Genomic DNA, 14,144 nt, shown 5'->3' with positions numbered 1-14,144 from the left:
TCTTTTCAATGTTTCAAACGGGGTTTGAGGTTGTAGAAAACAGCCAAAATGGTAATGTGTTTACTATATTATTGATACATTTAAGGGTCTGTGGGCCGCTGTTGAATGAGTACTGCAGTCTCTGGCCTTTTATTCAGTGACCCACATTTTATCTCAAGCAGGCTTCAGATGTTGAACAGCTAAATAATCAACAACAAATCCTATCTCATAAATACGATGTCCGTTGAATATGTGAGGATGCTCTGAAGGAAGGGGGAGGGATAATTAGGCAATTGGCCCAGTGGGTTTTCCCTCTATAGAGCACTAGGTTGCATTGATGTAGAAAAGAACATTTTTGTAGACGAGTAAATGAATGTTATGGCTAGAGTCTTCTCTATAGCATGTTGTTATGAAATACATAAAGCATGTCTCATGTAAAGGCAAATATTCTCTGGAAAATCAATCCGTTGTTTTTATTTATTTTATTATTTATTTTGTTTGTATGTGGCACATATGTGCCATAGAATAAGTGTGGGGGTCAAGGACAGCTTACAGGAATCAGTTCTCATCTTTCAACATGTGGAGTCTAGGGTTCAAACGCAGGTCTTCAGGCTTGGAGTGAAGCCACTTTACCCTTGGAACCAACTCACTGACCCCTAATTCTGTTTTTTCTTCTTCTTTTTTCTTTAAAAAAAAAATCTGTTATCTTTTAAGAAGGAGGCTATCCTGAGACAAAGGTCAACCATAATTCCTACCACAATGGTCAAACTTCATACCCCATCTGCACGATTTTAAAGTAAATTAAAAATGAGAAATTTATTTTGTCAGGGGCCAAAAGGGGGGAAGCTATCTCTAACTCTGAGCAACATGAGGGCAAGGACCCCCTGACTTTCTGTGCCCCTTCTTCTATACTTGGTACCAAGTCAGTAACTGAGACTACATTGTTTGACTGAGTGACTACCCCACGTGAGTGGTTATAACTTCACGTCCAGGTCTCCTTTGTGTACATAGACCTGGCCTCCCTCTGTCTGGGCAGCAGCCTGACCCTTCGTGTGATAACCCAGACATTATGTGCCTGGCAGATTTGTATTTAAACGCAGAGGATCTGAGCGTGCTGCTGTCACAGTTCCTTGCTATCTGTTTGCTTTGGCTTCCTCAGCATCTCAAGGATAGCAAGCTTCACAGGAGCGTCCACTCACAGAGATAAAGGACAACTCTTTTGAGGCTGCTCCCGCTCACCAGTGGTATCGTTTCAACAGAAGGTAAAAGGAAGAAAAATGTTTGGAGCTAAGGAGCAGGAAGCAAAATCAAAATAAGTTCCCAGAACTCTCCTGATCCTACAGCGCCACAAATGAAAGTGGCTCAGAGCAGGTTCATTGTTTTCTCTGAGCAAGTGTGAATGTGTAGGTCACTAGACAGACCCATCCTCAGAAGCAAGAATGGACTCCAGGGCTGGAGAGATGGCTCAGTGGTTAAGAGCACTGATAGTTCAATTCCCAGCAACAACATGGTGACTCACGACTACCTGTAATGGGATCTGATGCCCTCTTCTGATGTGTCTGAAGATAGCAATAGTGTACTGGCATACATAAAATAAATAAGTCTTTAAGAGAGAGAGAGAGAGAGAGAGAGAGAGAGAGAGAGAGAGAGAGAGAGAGAGAGATGCTCACTTTGCTTGATTTTCCATTTGAGTTCATGAGCCCCAGTGACCTGGAGACAGAATTATTGTCAAGGACTGCCTTAACTCTTCAGCATCTGTCTACACAGAGCAAGGGACTTGATAAGTAGCAAAGTTAACAATTGGTTAATTGGTAGATACAGAGATAGATAGATAGATAGATAGATAGATAGATAGATAGATAGCAGACAGATAGATGATAGGTATGGAGATGCTGGCTTTACACAGCAGAAATAAAAATAACAGAAACTTAACCAAGAGAAATTTGGTTTCAGTCCTACATAATGGTGTTCTGGCGGCTGTGGGTGGCAATCCCAGTGTTCCCAGAGACCCAAGTCAGTTCTTTCTGCAGCTATTCTCAGAATTAGATGTGTGTGCCTTCATGATTCAGGGTGGCTGTTGTGGCTGCAGCCATCCCTTCTAAGGCCAGAAGGTAAGAAAGCAAAGGAGCAAAGAGGAGCCCTTTAAGCAGGAGCAGCCACTGTTCCACAGCCTGACATCCTCACAATGACTCCTCGTACTCTACTACCTAAGACGTAGCTAGCTGCAACCTAGACTGGAAAAGCAATCTCATCTGAACTTAGAATTCCAGCCCCGATTCTAAGAAGAGGGAGGAAGTGCATTACGATAGGCAACAGAAAAAGCCACCCCATTCACTCACACAAGCACACAAGCACACACACACACACACACACACACACATAGAGAGAGAGAGAGAGAGAGAGAGAGAGAGAGAGAGAGAGAGAGAGAGAGAGAGCCTTCATCCATTTCACATTATGTAACTGAACACCATAGACTGGGAACTTACAAAGAAAGATCAGGGCTGTACTTTGCTAATGGTTTTGGGAGCTGAGAAGCTCAGTGTCGAGGTGCCAATATGAGACTATCAAGATTGCTCAAAGGTTGAGATCACTCACTCACTTTACAGAGGGCCTAGTTTTGGCTCCCTGAACTCACATGGCAACACACAACCACCTGTAACTCCAGTCCCAGAGGGTTTGATGCCCTATTCTGGCCTCCCTGGGCACCAGGCATGCATCTGTTGTGTAGACATGCAGGCAAAACACCATCACATTTTCAAAAGGTACCAGCATATGATGAGGGACTTCTCAGTGCACCCTAACATGGCATAGGATGTCACAGGGGAAGACCCAGAAAGTGCACTAACTCGGATCCTCTACGCCCTCCTTGGTCTCCTGCTGTGCCTCCTCTGTTTTAAAAAATTATTCACCTAGGGATGGAAAGATGACCCAGGAAGAACACTGTGAGAGATGACTCTGTAAGAGCCATCTGGCTGCTTTTACAGAGGACCTAGGTTCAATTCCCAGCCCCTATGTGGCAGCTCACGACCATCTGTAACTTAAGTTCTAGGGCAGCAGTTCTCAACTGTAGATCAAAACGGTTTGGGAGTCTTATATAAAATGTCCTGCATATCAGATAATTACACTATGATTCATAACAGTAGCAAAATTACAGTTATGAAGTAGCAGCAAAATAATTCTATGATTGGAATCACCATAATATGAGGAACTCTATTAAAGGGTCACAGGATTTAGAAGGTTGGGAACCACTGTTGTAGGGGATCTGGTGGCCTCTCGTGCCTTCCACAGGCACCCTCTTATTCATTTGTGCACACATGAACAAATACACACACACACAAAAAAATACACAAATACACAAATAAATGAAACACACACACAAATAAATAAAACATTTAAAAGTAAATACTTTGCCTATATTAAATAATCTAATACTCACAAAAGCCCTGTGAGAAGGTATTCTTAAAATCACATTTCAGATAAAACGTTTATACACAAACTGCTGAAGGGACTTATTCAGGGTCACACAGCTAATAAGCGATGGAGCTGGGAATCAAATATAGGCAGTCTTACTCTGGATGGAGTGATCAAAAAATAAAGGTCTACTGTGGTGGCACACGCCTGTCACCCTAACACTAGGGATACTGAGACAAGAGGATTTCAAAGCCAAAGCAAGCCTTGGCCACATAGTGAGACCCTATTCCTCACATGGCTGAAGAGACGGCTCAGCCTGGAAAGCACCCACTCTCAAGCAGCAGGACCTGAGCTGTAGCTATGTAGAAAGCTAGTGTGGTGGGGCATGCTTGTAGTGCTAGCAATACGGAGACAGAAATTAGACTTCGGGGAACCTCCAGATCTTTTCTAGCCAGCTAGCCTAGCCTATTCCAAAAACTTCCAAGCCAACAACAGACCCTGTCTCAAAAAAAAAAAAATGCATGGAAAATGGCACATAGTTGTTCTCTGATCTATACAAAACTATACATACACATGCATGCACACATAAATTTGCCAAACATGTCTGAGTAGTTTAACATAAAGACAAATCATCAGACTTTCACAAAAGCAATACTTTGGGTTGTTTTGTTTTGTTTTCTAAAGAAGCCCACCTCAAAATGTAGACTCCGTCCCCTCCTCTCATTTTCTGTTGTGGTTAGCTATTATATTCTAGTTAAATTGTCTTTTTATATCGTATGCCTTACTGTAAAACTCCTAAACACTACCTTTCTCTACTAGTTTCAACAGTGTCGGATCATTCAAAAAGCTCAACAGTAGGAAGATTTTTTTAAAAAGTGCATATTTGGGGCTGGGAAATGGCTTGGCAATGAAGAACATTTGCTGCTTTTGCTGAAAACCCGGGTTTGGTTTCCAGCACCCACATGAGTGCTTACAAGCAGCTGTAATTCCAGTTCCAGGGAGGCTCCGATGCCCTCTTCTGGCTTCCTTGGGTACTGCACACATGTGCACAAACACACACACACACATACACACACACACACACACACACACACATACACTAAATAAACACTATTTTTAAATGAAAGTACACATTTTTGAGTAACTTGAAATATAATTCTGTTCTCTAGCTTGCAACCAGACAGTTAGGATCAATCTCAGAGCAAAATACTAAACAGTCCATTTAGAAGCCCTACAGATTTACGATGTTAATGGTGCTACAGCTCATGGGCTAGTGTCTGGTGGCTACCTGATGACTTCTCCCTCATTCCCCTGTTCATAATGTCTCTCCAGGCAAGCAGAAGGCATTGTCCTTCTAACTTTTGAAGCCTTTTCTTCTTCTCTTTCCCTTTACCTGTGTGATTTGGCACTAGCTTTCCACCAGTTAGAACGTAGCCCACAGGCCTGCGCACGTCAAGGCTAGAATGCTTACTCACAACAACAATAAAAAAAAAACCTTTAACATCTGTACATGGTCTATAAAAATTAATAAATCTTAGCACATCTCAGGAAATCCATAAAATCATTTCGCTGTCATTATCCAGTGAGCAGCCTGGCTGCCTCTTTAGAAGTATTGGCTTTCTTCATTCTTCACAGCAAACCTCCATGCAAGAATTCGTATCCTTGGGACTCAGGTAGCTAACTGTGTGAAGAGAGGTCCTAAGGATCATCCTCTGAAATGAAAATTTAGCTTTGGACCACCCATCCACTGGCTGACACTCAAGAGCGCAGTGTCAGTGGTAGGTAAGTGATTGCTAGCCCCCCCATCTCCCCCTGCTATCCCCCTCCCCCCCCGCCCCCCCCCCCCCCCGTGTGCTGTAACAGTGCTATTTGGGAGCTGAAGTAAGAGACAGGAGCCTGGTGGAAGGGAATGCCTTTGTGGGCTCCTTGTCTTGGGCACTTCAGTTATTCAGGAGAAATGGTAAGAACAAGCACAGAAGAGTCATCACTGGCTGTTGAAAGACTAACTTTGAAAACAACAGCAAAAGCCTGAGGGTGATTAGCCAACAACTTCCTGAATCCTGAAAAGGCAAAGGGTCTGTCTGGAAGCATATTAAATAACTATCATTCCCTGCTAATTCCAGGGCCCACACCCGATGTCTCCTGATTAAAGGAGGCCAGATACTTAGTCTTCAAGCACACATCTTTGGAAATTTATTCTGAATATCCAAGTAGACCCTTGGGAACAATCCAACGGGATTCTATTTCTCTTTGAAACTGTCAATTATCCCTTACTTGGGTTTATATCGGGAGTTTGATATAAACAAATCGCTAATTACAGTTACCATATCCTTCTACCAAACTCTGCTATCCAGCCAGGTCTACAATTGCATTTAACCTTATGCTAACTTTATATTTAATCTTATCTTATCTTATCTTAATCTAGATGTAAATTTTTTCCTCATTAACTATGTCTCTTAATGTTCCCTATAAGATTTTACAATTATTACCTTCTGAGTTAGGTTCTGGACCTTGGCCTGCTGTTAAGTTGTTATCATGGCCCATTGGACGGACCCTCTACTGAGGCTCTTCTGAGGCAGTCTGACTGCTGGCCAACTCATCAACCATTTGTCAGCTTGAAGCAGCTACTGAGAGAGCAGCACCCCCAAACCTCTAAAAGCGGTTCAGGTGACCTCTGAAAGCAGAATCAATGAGCTGTGGGCCATCCACCTGGTTCCTCTTCTTGCTGCTCTTTGTTTTAGACTCAGAACAAAAGCAGCTGGAGCGAAGTATCAGTTAACCTCTCAAAAAGCCTTAGAGAAAGCCAAGATCAGCTTAACATCCTTCCTGACCGGCTGGCTCGATTCCTTGACTGCTGCAATATCCCAACATTACAAAGGACTCTACCTGACTCTGCTAAGGGTAGGATATGTGCTTTCCTCTGCAAACGATGAGTCTTCCGCACCAACAAATCCTACTTGTTTTTAGATAGGGCACTAGACACGGGACCAGATAAACATCCACCATAAACCTCCTTCTATATAGGGGTTTCCGGTTCTCTTTCACTCTGGCTCCTTCCTTTCATCATTTCTTCCCTCTTTATTATTGTCAAACTTATCTTCTTACCCTGTCTTTGAAGTGTTTTCCTTCCTGAGCTTCCCTCCCTACCCAAACATAACATTCCACCTAGGCACTCCCAGCGGTTCTCACTCTACAAAGTGACCAAAGCCCCCCCCCATCCTCCTCAAGTTCTACAAGAACTATCCACCTCCAACAAAAACCCTCCTCTGCCAGAAACAACTAAGAAAAAAATCTATGTTCCTGCCCCACATTTTTCTATATCCCCTTGAGTGTAAAATAATTTCCTATTAAAAGACTACACTTCCCAGCTTCTCTTGCAGGCAGGCAACACTTGCAAGGAAGGAACTATGGGAAGAAGTATAACTGTAGCTATTATGGCTATGTCATTTCCAGATCTCTCTGGGAGTTGTCCTATCTCTCCAAGCCTGGCTCTCAGCTCAAAATCATATCACAGCATAGACACTACCTAGCCCAGTGTAAGAAATGCTAAGCTTGTTGAAAACAAGGGACTGTTCACCAAAGAAGTCCCAGAACTGGGTCAAGACTCAAACACACAGAGATCTACTGTACTGAATTAAAGGGGTGCAGACAGTGGAGCTAGGAGGCAGGGGTTTTATTGATATAAATTATCTATGCAAGGAAAAAAGTAAAAGGCAGGAAAAGAGATGTCTAGCACAGTCGGTACCAGGGAAGTCTCAGGCACAGCAGCAGAATGAGCAGATGAAAAAACTAATTTGATTGACAGTAAAGGGATACACAGCAGGGAACACAGAAGGTATCAGCAAGACAGAGGTGGGGCATGGAAAGGCAAAGTCTGACCCCACAGGAGTGGGAGCGTTTACTTGGTTTTAGTGGCTTAGGATGAGGCCCCTTCCAAAATTTTGAACTAGTTAGCTTAGCAAAGAAAGGGAAAATAATGGACCCACAACTTTGGATGAACATGTCCAGGTCAGGTATTAATCTTATCTGACCGGACTGACTGGTCAGATGAAGGAGTTGTCGGTTACTGGCAGGAGCCAGCCCTGCCAGGCCTTTGTTTCAGATCAGAAGGGTGAGGATGTAGCCAGAAATTTTCTACCTTTATTATTATTACTTGCTTTTGTTGAGACTAGGTCTTTCTACATAGCCTGGGATGCCCTGGAACTTACTACATAGACAGGGCTAGCCTCAATCACAGAGATCTACCTACCTCTGCCTCTGCCTCTCAAGTGCTAGGATTAAAGGTGTGCACCCTCATACCTAGTGCAGCATTTATTATCTGTCTGTGTCCCCCTTCCCTATCTGTCTGTCAGGAATCTAACTCCCAGTCTCTCACCTTGACTCAGAATTCACTGGTCTCATAGAAAACTCTAGTGAGTTCACTGAGAGTGATAGCTCATCTCGGGGTACCAAATGTTAGAGGAACTAAATCAAAAGCTCAGAGAGGTAGGCATGCTTGATGGATGGACATGCCTCCTAAGACGGCATAACCTAACAGCTGGCCATGTTCCATGGCCAAAAAACAATGCAGGAGTAAATAGCAGACCCTTCATTACGGAAATGGCTGTTCTCTGTAACAGATCAGCCAGCAAGTCTTTCCTGGAAAGGGTTTGAGAACAAATGTCTGAGGCTATGCACACCCTGTGGTCCTCTCGCCACTGTTGCATCCCACTATCACATCATCAAAGCATCCTTAGACGATGTGTAAAGGAAAGAGCATGTGAGTGTAACAGATGGGTGACATTTAGAGAAACATAATAGAAGAAGAGTCATTGATCCTCATGATCCAGCTAGCATCATGGAGACAGTAACATAGGCACGGGAGATGGAGACCAGATGATGCTAAGGAATTGTGGTTCATGTAATTGTGAGGCCTGGGGAAAAAATCTAAAATCTATAGGTTAGGAGCCAGGCTAAAAATTCTGGGAAGGGCTGATTCCACAGTCTTGACGAGTTTTGAGTCTGAATTCCATAGAGCAACAGGCAAAGTTTTTTTTATGTTTTAATCCCAAGAATTTCATCTTTGGAAATCATCGCTATGTTCTTAAGTCTCTCTGCAAATGTTAAGGGCCACATACAGCAAGAAGAGTCTTCGTGGCTGAGTGTCTACTGGTTCACGTGTTAATCACATCTTTGTAACAGCAAAGCAGATACTGGGGTGTAACCAAGCAACCGGCACCAGATCTTGCCTAAACTGACACCCAGAATTAATAATCATTACACTGACTTCCAAGCCTCCTCCTGCAGGTGTGACAGAGGCCTCGGTTGTCACTGTCTCTGTCCGACCCTCTCTCTCTGTGTCTCTCTGTCTCTTTTCTCTTTATGTCTCTCTGTGTTTCCATATTTCTGTGTGTCTCCAACTCTTTCTGTATTTATCTCTCTTTCTCCCTGTCTCCCTTCCTTCCTCTCTCCCTCCATCCCTTGTCTTGTTCCTGAGAATATTTCCAAATAAACCCCTTAAACATACATCTCCTTGAGTCCATTTCTAGAATTTGTGATATGAGGTAAAATACAATGAACAAAATACGATATTCTGGGTCATATCACAACCCTCCCCACCAGGGTTTGGTTGTTAGCGTTGGTTTCTATTCATAGAATTGAAATCACTCTGTTGCCTTTGAAGAGATGCACCTATTCCATTATTGAGTGTTAGAGAAAGTTATTCAGCTCCAAAAAGAAATCAACGGATCCATTAAACAGAAAGAAAAAGACAATCTCAAAGAGAACCCTCTTGCTTGTTCTTTTCCTTCAGTTTCCAGGGACTGCTCGGAGCCGGCCAGCTCCACCCTGTCAGTCTGCTGCCCACGGTGTTATGCATGTTCTGGCGTGTGTGTCCACAGACGATCAGCAGATGGTCTCAGCCTGGACATCTGGAAGGCTCATCAGATTATAGGGCACACATTTGTGATAATAGATTTAATTCAGTTTTTACTTAACATTTTTGGCTGGTTTAAAGACCCTGAGGTCAGTATGTAACTTGGCAAGAGTTTTTCAAAAATGGTCCCAAATTTGCCATCCGTGGGCTGATCTTATACAATCTTTTGTTTGTGCAACTCAGACCAGCTGGGTGAAAACTCATGAATGGAGCCCCATTATGGGGAGGGGTCGTTGGAAGCCCTGGGAATGCATGAGTCACTCTGAGTACCCTGGTCCACCCCACAAGGCCTGCTGAAGAGAGCAGAGGGAGAATAGCTGGTTCCTTGTGTTCTCTAGTCTCAACCTCAGAAATACGCACTGTATCTGGCTAATTAAGGGACAATGCAACAGTAATTATAACCAAGTCGTTTTGTATTTTGATTAGAACCTGATATAAACCTTGAGAACAAAACATAAATGAAGCAAAGCTCCCCTACTACAATGCTGGTTTGAGTGCTACAGAAAGAAAACAACAGCAAAAAAAGAAAAAAAAAAAAAAGAAAAATGTACACACTTCCATGCCAGTACACAATGTAGGCTTTTGTTGAAAGTTTATTTTTTGATAGTAAATGGAGGAAATTCTCACTCAGGAAAAATATGTAGAATGGATTTTTTTTCTTGTTTTCTTTCATTCTTTTTTCTTTTTGGCTCAGGATAAACCAACAACAAAATAATTAACAACCCATTAAGAAAGTGGTGAAAGAGCTGGGCAGAGGTGGGGCATGCCTTTAATCCCAGCACTTGGGAGGCAGAGGTAGGCGGATTTCTGAGTTCAAGGCCAGCCTGATCTACAGAGTAAGTTCCAGGATAGCCAGGGCTATACAGAGAAACCCTGTCTAGAAAAACCAAAAAGAAAAAAGAAAAAAAAAGTGGTGAAAGGGGTCGAAAGGAGTCACTAACAAGAAAAATGGAAACCGCCAACAATTACATAGTAAGATGCTTCTTCCCAATATTAATGAAGAAAATAAAACATATGAAGGAGAAACCATCTCACGTGCCCTTCAAGTTGGCAAAAAGCAAAAGAAGTGCAGTTCAGAGTCTCAAGCCTAGCCAAGGTGGGTCTGTGACCTAGTACAACCTCTTGGCCATCCTTAGTTGTGCTGAAGATTTATCTGCTTGCCCTGAGGGATTGATTACCCACAATCCCCGCTGCCAGCTCTACCCCTTGAATAAGGACAGAAACGTCTACTGCAGCATAGTTGGAAGCAGTGAAACAGAGTCAAAGTCAGACATTATCTTCATATGCACCAATGGAAGAATCACAAATATACAGCACCATATTTACATAATGAACGCAATACCGCCGTCAAAACGTAGAAGGTATGATAGCAATAGCAATCAATAAAAATCCAGGGGAAATACCCAAGAAAGTAATATATTTTTATGTTTGCTATTGCAAACGTTGTAGACATTTCTAAAATAAACATGGGAACAAGAAGCACTGCAGTGAGGACCCCAGTGTGGACCTCTGAGGAGGAAGGTGGGAAGATGGACGAGCCCAGAGTTGGCCTCTAAGGCACACTCATAGGTAAACATGAGGGATGAGGAGAAAAAAATCTGAAGATAATAAGGTAGGTAAACCAATGGTCACTATGCAATTTTCTATTGTCATTGTATTTTTAAAATATTTTAAAATCCGTAATTATTTAGAATATAAGGAACAACCCCATTGGGAAACCTGAAGTTTTTCATCCCTTTCCAGCTCTGTTGCTTCAACAATTCAGTGCTATGGAGGCACACACCTTCTTCCCAACGGCAGCCCCACTCAGGTGGTACCCAGCATGCCATCCCCCCATCTGCCTGTGTCCCTATTAAAACATAAAATGGCCAAAGCATGGCAGCTCACACTTTTAATCCCAGAACTCAGGAGGCAGAGGCAGGAGGATGTCTGAGTTCAAAGCCAGCCTGGTCTACAGAGCTAGCTCCAGGACAGCCAAGGCTACACAGGAACAACCCTGTCTCAGAAAAAAAATGGGTCTAGAGAGAAGGCTCAGACAACAAAGCATTTGCTTTACACGTGCCAGGACCTGAATTCAGCTCTTCAGAAGACAAGTAAAAAGAAGAGTCAGGTAGATAGTATGTGCTTGCCATCTCTAGTTGTAGGGAAATGATACACATGTGTATATCCTTACACATGAACATGCACACATACATGGGTGTAAACATATATCCACAAACAAAAGCAAAACAAAGAGGCAAAATCTCCAAGCCCTTCTCCACTACCTCCTAGGAAACAGCAGATCCCTGCGGAGACATTTAAATCCTGAAACACACCGTCCCATTCTGGTTCTGTTAGCAGTGTTAATGCTCTCTTCCCACGAACACATAGACATAATATTTGGAATATTCTCATAGTAACACCTTTAACTTCATTCTCCTCTGGAGCATCCCCCTGGTACACACGTGTCCCCTTGTGTGGATATTCCACAATTTATTTTAAAAATTCTCCCATCAGAGGGCATCGCCAGATTACCAGATTGCCATTCCTAAAAGCCTGGATCAATTTAGGTGCCTAGTCACGGTGTAAGGGTGTGTCCATTTCCCTGTTTCCTTAACTACACTACTGACCAAGTTTTTTGCTTTTTGTTTTTTTGTTTTTTTCATATCCTCCCCAGAAAGATAACAAAGGACTCTTTTTTGGACATGGGAATTTAAAGACAGGGATTTACTGAGTGAAAAAAACATTGTTTTCTTGTTTGTTTCTCAAGACACAGTTTCTCCATGTAGCCCTGGCTGTCCTGGAATTCATACTGTAGACCAGGCTGGTCTTGAACTCAGAGACCTCTGCCTCCCAAGTACTGGGATTAAAGATGTGCACCACTATCACTCAGCTCATTTAAAATGTGCATCTAAGCTAAGAACGGTGGAGGCAGGAGGATTGGATTCAATGTGCTATAAAAGAGACCCTGTGTAAAAAAAAAAAAATGTGTATTGAATTGCTATTTCATTTCCAGACTATGTTTTTATAATGACCACTGAAGAATAGTGGTCATCCTTATGAATGTCAGAATATTTCTTTAATGAAAAACTTCTCTCCCACTGTCTAAGCTCCCTGAGGCTGGACACTAGGCTTGCTTTGTGATTATCTCCGGGCTCTCACGTAGAAAAGACTTCCCAGAGAAGTCAATCTAATCGATGAATCCATGCAGAGTGAACGAATGAGCACGCCATGAAAATCACTTACATTAAAGCTGTTCCCAAGGTAGGCAGCCTGGTCTGACTTCTCGGAGTTAAATTTTCTAGCTTTCCCCCGTTAGTCTCCCATTGTTGTATTTGTTGTAGGATAAGCCTTGATCATACGTACGTACGCTGGAGAGGAAACTCACAGTCAAATAGGAAGACGATTCCTCCGTATACAGCAGAGGAACATTTTTGCTCAGTGGCTTAACTAAGCGGTAGATGGAGAATGCTTTCCAATGATTGAGTTGTTCTCCTAGGTTTTCAGTGGGAGTAACAGGAGAAAATTATCTCCAAAGCCAGGACAGGTTCCAGTGATACTAAGAAGTACCCCAATGCGTGACCCCGCAAGGTCACCTCCATCACAAACCAGATGGGGAACAATCCTGTCTCCCCAGCAACTCCCAGACCAGTGCAATGCCAGGAATTTCTTTTTGGATGGATTTGTAATAAGCTCCAGAATGACTGTAGAAACAGCCACAATTGGTGTTCTATAGCAAGACATATTTTTAGACTCAACTCAGCTCTGGTCACACAGAGCTGGGCTCTGGACACTGTCCTCCAGGATTTCTCAAATTGCAGAGGGGGGAGCAGGTCATGACCTCACTAGGGTCACAGAGAGGAAAACAGCAAAGCAACAAGAGGAATTTTCTTGAGGCTGCTCTGAAGGGCAATTCTGTTCTGCTGGTGACTTCATAGACTCGAGACACCCCTCCCCCCCACCTCCTCGCCTGCTCTGAGCAGTGGCCGATGCCTCAGGAATGAAAACAGATTAAGCAATAAAATAAAACAAAATGATCTGGGGTTTCCCAATGTTTTTAATTCATCCATAGAAAAGGTGATTAAAATTACTAACATAGTAACACATACCTATAATCTCAGTAGCTGGGAGGTAAAGGCGAGAGGACCACAAAGTTAAAACCAACCTGAGCTACATCTGAGGCTCAGACCACCTTCTCCCACACGGTGACATTAAAGCGAAGAGGGACAACAAGGACAGAAGGAAAGGAAATTAAATTGTAGTCCTAGCACTGTGAGCACACAGGTAAGACTGCCTGCTGATCCAGGAAGCTACTGGTGTCACCTCTCTGAGTAGCTGAAAGCTTCAACCCAACCCACCCCAACTAACTGATGGGTGGGCTGCAAAATACTACACTAGCACACCATATGTGTAATCGATACATTGTTACCGTTGGGAAGCTGCCTTATAGAGACATCTCAGTTAAGGCAAACTTAGGTCTTCTTGTTATGGTCTCTACTCACAAATGGGTCTGATAAGTACCGCACCTCCGATGATACTGCTTGAACTCATACTAGAAATCAAACTCTAGTGTTGAAGACGATTATTTATTCACAGCTCTTCATTTCCTCTCTCCAGTGCTCTGTCTCAAGCCTCATCCACATGGCTTGCTTCGGCGCTCAGAATGTGCGTGGCTGTACCACAGGTAGCTTCTGAGTGCACTTGCATGATGTCACTTGGCCTCTTGAGCTCCTCCCCATCAGCCCCAGCCTGAACATGCTTTTATTTTTTACCCACCAGCTTTGGGAGTTAATTATGTAACGATGTATTCATTCTTACTTTGTGTACATTGGTGTTTTGCCTGTATGTATGTCTGTGTGAG

The sequence above is a fragment of the Apodemus sylvaticus genome, chromosome 11 (genome assembly GCF_947179515.1).
Source record: "Apodemus sylvaticus chromosome 11, mApoSyl1.1, whole genome shotgun sequence".
Lineage (NCBI taxonomy): Eukaryota > Metazoa > Chordata > Mammalia > Rodentia > Muridae > Apodemus > Apodemus sylvaticus.
The sequence above is the reverse complement of the archived record's forward strand: the minus strand, read 5'-3'. Positions refer to the sequence as shown.